At 36.6% G+C, this 8,566-nt stretch overlaps 1 pseudogene; it reads left to right on the top strand.

The window, feature by feature from the left end:
- Positions 1–1,452: 1,452 nt before the first annotated feature.
- On the top strand, positions 1,453–2,426 carry LOC149164763 (expansin-A2-like; annotated as a pseudogene).
- Positions 2,427–8,566: the final 6,140 nt, after the last annotated feature.

Raw genomic sequence — 8,566 nt, 5'->3', positions numbered from 1 at the left:
GCAGTTTCCTTTATTAATGAATAGAAATTTGTTGGTGTGTGAAAACTCTGTCCGCTGCAAATAAATTTTTTAAGTTTCCGCTGTGTTAAAGATCCTGTGTGTGAAAAACAGAGTATTGTTTTTTGTTCTGTGATTTTGTTTTTGGAATTTTACCAGAAAAATTCCCAACAGTGATATCAGAGCATTGTTATGCTCTGTTGAATTTTGTTTGAAATTAACAAAAATTTCCTAACACTTATGACTCTCGCTTTATATTTCGACTTAGGTGGTCTCTTTATCACCCTAACTTCATAATTTGTCGTACAAAGCTGAATTGACGTTTCAAACAATATACATTTCAGTAATGCTCATAAAAAATTTCCGTTATACCTCTAATCATTTATGTTCCTTTCAAACTACAAGAGTTGAAGGCACAGTTTTCTCATGTAGCAGGGATCGTTTAGTCAAGCAGCCATTTTGTAATCGGTGATAAAAATTTACCCAACGCTAGATAAACCTTCGACAGGTTACATTCCTAGGCCGCACTATATAGACCTTAACTATGTTCACGGGGACATAAATTGAAAAGAAATGGTGGGAATTGCTTCAGTGTGATGTTTGTTTATGAATTTTAATCCATTAGAATTGAATTAGATGCAAGTAATTTTTTTACCAATAAAAAATGGCCATACTTCTCAGAACAAATCTATCCTGGATTTAACATAGATAGCGATATGCAGTCATTATCACGTAGCCCTTTTCTTGCGCGTAAACAACACTTCAGCCAGTTGTACAAATTATTCAGCGTTGAGGACCGTTGAAACAGTTCACATATATGCTTTTGTATTTGCAAACACTGGCCGACTCCGTTAGATAAGAAAACAAATACCTCTACCTAGAAAAGAATACAATTTATAAAGACGATACGTAAATTCAAGCAATGATATGAATAAGCACATGAATTTTGTCATCAACGTACGTAAAACTAGCGTAAGATGAGAAGTATAAACCTTAATTGTCACCCACGGGCCACCGGCCTTTCCAGTAGTGTCGGTCATATTGTGGTCAGACTTTTGAAAATAAGAACCCCTAGTTCTAGTTCCAGTAGTGTCAGTCATATTGTGGTCAAACTTTTGAACATAAGAACCCCTTGGTCATCGCAATATTCACCTGATTCTTGAATCCCGTGTGCAGATGTCACCGACAGTTTGAACGACCATGTGCACTGTGCACCCAACGACTGTCCAACGGATAATATCTAGACAATCTCCGCTTGTTACGGTGGGTGCCGACGTTAGCGGAAGAAATTTCGATAACTTATCAACCTCCCGATTCTTTATATCTGTTGGAGTTCACCAATCAGCCATCGACTCAGATGATCGGTTCTACTTTCCATTCTACTTAGTTCTAGCGTTAGATATTCATTAAGAGGAAACCTACCTATCTTTAAGTGAGCATCTGTTTCGTTGTGAAATGGCTCCCGTAATACTGGCCACAACCTTCGGTTTCTTGTGGATAGCTGGTACAGCCTATGCACTAGGTAGCGACTAGCAATCCGCACATGCTACGTTTTACGGTGGCAACGATGCGTCGGGCTGCATGGGCGTAGTACGTTCAATAATATTGGCTTCATTTTCAGCTTTAGATAATTATTTTATACCATATGTTAGTTAAGCAAATCGACCGTGAAATTAATTGGACAGGCGGTGCGTGCGGATACGGCAACCTATATAGCCAAGGCTATGGAACGAATACTGCAGCTCTGAGCACGGCGCTTCTCAACAATGGAGCTACCTGTGGAGCCTGCTACCAAATGAAATGCAACCACCACTCCGACCCTCAGTGGTGTCTACCAAGCACTGTGACAGTTACTGCGACTAACCTCTGTCCCCCTAACAATGCTCTTCCCAACGACAATGGAGGATGGTGCAATCCACCTCTCCAACACTTCGACATGGCTCAGCCTGCTTTTCAACAGATCGCCATTTACGGAAGTGGCATTGTTCCAATCATATTCAGAAGGTAATCAATGATTACGTAATTCAACACTACATTCTTATTCTTCAATCCTGAAATTTTATTCCCAACTTTACTTCAATCGCGAGGAAATGCTAAGCTGCAAGATTAATATATATCCCTGCAGGATGCCTTGCGTGAGGAAGGGAGGAGTTCGATTCACGATCAATGGGCACTCCTACTTCAATTTGGTGCTCATTACCAACGTAGGAGGTGCAGGGGATGTGGAGGCGGTTTCCATCAAAGGCTCCAACACTGGTTGGCAAGCAATGTCCCGAAACTGGGGACAGAATTGGCAGAGCAACTCCTATTTAAATGGGCAGAGTCTCTCCTTCCAAGTCCCCACGAGCTACGGGAGAACTATCACTTCCTATAACGTTGCTCCTGCAAATTGGCAATTTGGCCAGACGTTCGAACGACTGCAATTTTAAGCCATTCTAATATGCATCAAGGCTAATAAGAGTAACGCAGAAGAAACGAAGCCGAGGTGGTGCGAGAATATCACCCGCTTTTAAGTGGTTATTACTCCCAGAGTACTTTAGGAGGCTTGTATTCATAATGTTGAACTAGGGCACGCAAATTAGCGCCCGATTCTGATGGTTCCTTCTTCATTGAATTGAATTGATGTATGCATCGCGTATATAGCTGCTCTAATTTGGCACGGCGATATGTTGTATTAGTAGCAATTTTCTCCTCAATTGCGTAACTGGGAGGTTAGATAGTTTAATCTTAATCGCTTATGGCAGTTGGTAGAGATTTTCATGATCTTTACTTTTGCGTAATCTAAAACTGGTTCCAGTAGCCATCTTCTTTCGGGGTGATAAATTGAGGTAACAAGAGCTACGTCAGGACATAAATTCGGAACGATCCAAGCATGTACCGTTCATAGATGTTTGGAGGAAAGTAGTATGTGTGTTTTTAAGCATGTACCGTTAGATAGATGTTTGCAGTAAAGTAGTATGTGTGTTTTTTAAAAATTTACCATTTTGAGATGATCGCCGTTTAAATTTAAATTAGACTTTTAAATTTTGATAGAAGCGATTAAAATTTCAATTTTGATGAATGTGAATATCATACACATCATACTGAACTATAAAAATACTGAATCTCTTGACATCTTTCTCAAGGATCCAGATTTTAAAATTGCAAAATAAGGTTTCTAAATATAAAATATTTTTATTAGTAAATATGAGATGAAGGTTCGGGATTCGATCAAAATTAATGTTATTCATTCGCTTTTAAAAAATGGATATGAATAAATTGGCACCTTATCTTTAAACTTATTATTTTCCCTTTTATAATATTTTAAATTAAAAATCTAAAAGTTGAAATGATTTGATTTCCGCTTCATAACTAGGTGTGTGCTTCCTATAACCAGATTTGGCCGATGTGGGCTATTGGTAAAATGTAGCTAAGCATTTCAGTTTGTGGACGTTTCGGTTTACATGGACGTTTATTTTACGGGCAATTCAACTTCGCCAAATAACCACATTCGATTTCATCTTTTATTTGACGAGATTTCTTTGACCAAGTTCGATTTCAATTCAAGTTCGCAGGGAATTCAGTGAGAATGGCGTCATAAGAAGATAAGGAGGCCTGGACAACGAACAACTGTCTGCTATGGGATGCCGTTTAGTTTTTCAGAGTGCCGGCTGTTTGGGTTGAACTTTTGCGATCACGTTGTCAAAATTCATTGTGGGGATTTGGTTGTGCAAGTTAGTTTTTCTCTCACAATGACAAATGCATATAATGTCTTTGTTTATTATAAGTTCATTTTCAACCTGAAAAGATCTCTTCTATTTTCACCCTTTATATAAATGGATTAGTATTTTATACATAAATTTGATATAAATGTAATTTTTATATGTTTGAAATAAGGTTGAATTTCTATAATTTTAATATGTTTTTTAAATTTGGAATGTATACACGTTTATATAATTTTTTTAATAAATTTGTTAGTGATATATAATTTTTTAATAAATTTGTTAGTGATTGTGTAATTTTTTAATAAATCCCTAATACAAATTTGACTTGAGTGATTGAATAAAATAATTGTTATTATTTTTATTCAAACTATAAAAAAAAATTAAGTGTTTAAATAAAATAACTATTATTTTATGGGGTAAATATGAATAACTATTAGTTTTTTGTCAAATTTAAGTGTTGGAAAAAATTATTTGTTATATTTTTGGGATTTGAATAGGCCACATTTTTATATAGATTATCTTAACAACACCCCTATTCATATAGAGTATCTTAACAACACTTTTATTACTAACACCTCTATTTCTAGCCAATTGAGTCTTTAACTTATTGATCATTAACATATAACACCGAAATAATGAATATCCTATTTTCCAACTTTTTAACCTAAACACAATGATCATACTGCTAAAATTGTAACTCACTTCTTGTACCATTGTCATTGTCTCGGAGACTGCTTCAAGCAATACAATGACTTGGGTTTGTAAACAAACCTCTTATAGTGATTTTAAACAAACCCTTTTGGTTGTTCCATATATATATCCTCATCCAAATTTCAATGTAAGAATGTCTTTTTAACATCTAGTTAATGAAACTAATGCTAACACAACTCTAATTTGAATAAGCGTAATAACTGGTGAAAAAATCTCATGGAAATCAATACCTTCCTTTTGAGAATATCCTTTTGCAACCAATCTTGCATTGTACTTCTCAACAATATCATTAAATCATTTCTTCAATTTGTAAACTCACTTGTAACTGACGACTTTCCTATCCATAGGAAGTTCCACTAGGTCTCCACGTCTTATTTCTTTGTAAGGCATCCATTTCCTCTTTAATTTCTACATTCCATTTATTGCAATTAGATACTTCCATTGCATCGTGACAACAACTAGGTTTTCTATCATTGAAATTATAGCAACACATGTAGAAAAATCATCATACTTTTTAGGAAAATATCCTATTCATGTAGACCTTCGTACAATTTGTTGCAGTATTTCCTTAATTTCTTGAGAACTTCTTGTATCCTCGTCTTCTTCTGTAGGAGTTTCTTCATGAACATCTTCATGATCCTCCTGCCTTGAAGATGATTGAGTTTCCAACTGAACCCGTTCAATTTGTGGTACTTCTACCTATTTCATTTCACCATCTATATCTGATTTTATAAGTGACAATTCATCAAATATGACATCTTTGTTAATGATGATTTTGTGGGTAGTACGATCACAAAATTTATATCCCTTAACTCCATGGCCATATCCAACAAAGATTAGTCTTTTAGATTTTGGATCTAATTTAGAACATTGATTCTTTGGAATAACAACATAGGCATCACAACCAAAAACTTTAAGATTTGAATAATCACAAGGTTGACCTGTCCATACTTTTCCGAGAAGCTTATAGTTAATTATAGTTGATAGTTACCGATTTACCAAATAAAACGCTGTAAGAATTGCTTTTGCTGACAATTCCTATTACAACTTGGCATTACTAAGCATACTTCTTGCTCTCTCTAGAAGAGTTATATTCATGCATTCCGCGACACCATTTTGCTAAGTATAAATCGTGGTTTTATGTCTTTCAATCCCAAATTTCTTGCAATAATTTTCAAATTCCTTTAAAGTAAACTCGGTTCCATTCTCATTTCTCAAAAATTTAATTGACCTTCCAATGCTCTTTTCAACCAAAGTTCTATACTGCTTAAAAGCATGAAATATATCAACTTTTATTTTTAGTAAATAGATCCACAACTTTTTAGAATATTCAAAGAATATTCCCCTTCCCACCTAGGCAGTACGAGTGCCCATTCAACATTCCTGTCAGCCACTTACAAATTTTTTACCTATTTGACAAAGTGAACAGATCGCGTTTCTTGGAGCATACGGTGTTTTTTTTGCATGAAACGAGTTGGGCCGAATTGAGGATGATGAGAACTATGTGTTCATCTAGGTTCCACACCATTCTGGCGACTTTGAGTTTTGAGCATAATTTTGAGCACCTCATGATCGACAAACTATATAACTGCCACTTCAAGTAGATTTTGTTTGTCAAGGAATTCTTCATATAAATGCTTTCTAGCTTGGTTTGTAAGCCTCCAAGTTGTTTTCTCTCCAGTGATGTTAAACAACACATCATATGCCAAGCATAGATGAATAGCATTGGGGGCTCTTGCATCCATGTCCTCCTAGTCATCATTATCCATTCCCACAAGTTTCTTTTCCATGACCAACAACATCTTTGCCACTCCTTGCTGCATGCGCATATCCTGCATCTTAACCTTCTATAGCTCAATTCTATTACTCACATTGAACTTTTCAATTTCAAACGTGGCACTTTGCATTTTTTCCATTAACAAAAACTTTTCTTGAAAGCTGTGATACCACTTGTTGAGTTGAGCAGCAAAAGAATAACCTAAAAATAAATTTAAATGGCAGAAAAAAATAGCAAAAAAACAAGATAGAAAAATAATGGAACACATAGGAAAACATAGTAAAACCCTCCTTGTGAGGAAAACATCCACTAGGTAATCATAATTGGTATTCTTACTATTCAAGGGAGATATTTACAACAGGAAACTCACAAGCATACATTATCCAACAATTCAACCCACTCTCCATTCATTTTATGTTTTCTTATTGTCTCTATAGACTTACATGTATGAATAATAACGTGTCATGTTTTTTCTAAATCTATCTATAGCTTTTAAAGAAGTTACATAAGAAAATTTTTACATAACACAAAAAGTTCCTTTATAAGAATTTTTTTACATAAAACAAAAAAGTTCCGTTTATATGTTCTTTCGATAAATATAAGTTGGGAAAAAGTAACCAAACCAAGGAAACCAATCTTACCTATTATCCCAAAAATATAAATAACTAATTAACAACTTTTAACATGGTGTTGTCTACACATAGCTATTAACCCGATTTTAAAACAAATCTATAGGAGAGAAGGCTTAATGATATATACACTCCTTTGAGCTTCCTATAACGTTGCTCCTGCAAATTGGCAATTTGGCCAGAACGCTTAATGATATATACACTCCTTTGAGCTTCCTATAACGTTTCTCCTGCAAATTGGCAATTTGGCCAGACTATCACGCACCATTACAGATCTAAATCTTCTTTTTTTTACCGCCGTAAAAATATGCATATATGTTTCATTGGATCTTCGCATCGCAAACAAATTATAAACATCATTATTGTCGAACAATATAACAAGGAATACTTAATATTAAAACATTCTTATGTTTAATGTATACTCCTACCCACTCATTCAAAAGTCGATAATGATTCACTATTCAACATCTATCCATGCCCATGATTCGTTAACGATTATGCTATGGTTGACTCATGATATGTCTCGAGTTTAACAAGCGGATTACAATCAAAGGTATGTACATAGGTGATATGAGCGGTACTTCAATCATAAATGTTTTTATGGCATTTTCCATATATGCGTGCTGGTTTATATCTCCGAGGTAAGCTGAAGCCGCGAGTCCTGTCCGGCTCAGACGCTCACCCAGCTGGCCTGCTTTGCATCGTCCATTTGGCACGATGAACGGCCGGCCACCAGATTGCCATGTGCCTCCGCGTGCTCGGTGCTCCAAACGTCACACAGTCTGACATCTCTCGAACTTACCATTTCACAGTTGTTTTTTCCCGGTTCAACTTCTGGTGATCGAACGATGGAAACGAGCCCGCCCAAATCGAGGGCTGACATTGAGCCACGAGGCGGTGGGTGCTGTTAAGGTTTTTATTGTGTGGTTAACTCTTTTAGCTTGTTTCTCTTTTCATTGTTGAGCGACCTCCTGTCACTCACAGCATCGTGGCGCTCCGCCTTACTCTGAACCTCTTACCTCCACGCGGTCTGGTGCACAGCAGAATGCCTCTGCCTTCCTTTACCGGGTCAGGTATTAACTTTTCTTTAATTCAAGTTTCCGCTTCTCTCATTTTCATGCTCATGTTCTACACAGGTGCTTGAGCTTCACAGCTCCGGTTATGGTTTCGATTCCTGCTAGCTTTGTATACATCTACCTTCGGCGTTTTTTTTTTAAAGGTTTCTCAGTTTATGGTTATGTTGATATTCTCAGGAGGAAGGTTCGATGGCTAAACCAGCGGTGTTGGAAAGCCTTCTCCGCTTCTCTGCCATCCCAAGTCCGGGTAAGAATTTTATGCATATAATCATAGGCTCGTTTGGCTTTTTCTGTGGTAATGGCTGAGCCGCTGTTCGTCTGAACAGGATGTCGGGGCCTGCTCTTATATTCGGAGTCCCTCCGCCATACACAAGGGTTTCCTCCCTTGGGAAAATTCTACGTTTCTCTCTCATATTTTGTTGTTGTAATTTGTCTGGTTTTCCGCCCGCATTCAGGCAGAAACCTCCGTTAAGAGGCGCTGTATGCCCAACTTGTATTGTATAACTTGTCTTTCTTACAATGGACTGATGCTCTTGAATGCGGACGAATGCTTCCGGTTGAAACAATGTTTTTGTTTATATGATACTGTTTTCGGTTTAATCTTGGTTAAGGAAGTTGTTACTGGTTACACGGAAATCTTTGTTTGGCTCTAGTACTGTATTTCGATGTATT

Source organism: Pinus tabuliformis, chromosome 5_1, assembly GCF_031772625.1.
Source record: "Pinus tabuliformis cultivar Carrire ecotype Pingquan chromosome 5_1, CPIR1, whole genome shotgun sequence".
Lineage (NCBI taxonomy): Eukaryota > Viridiplantae > Streptophyta > Pinopsida > Pinales > Pinaceae > Pinus > Pinus tabuliformis.
This window is presented reverse-complemented; position numbering and strand designations above follow the sequence as displayed.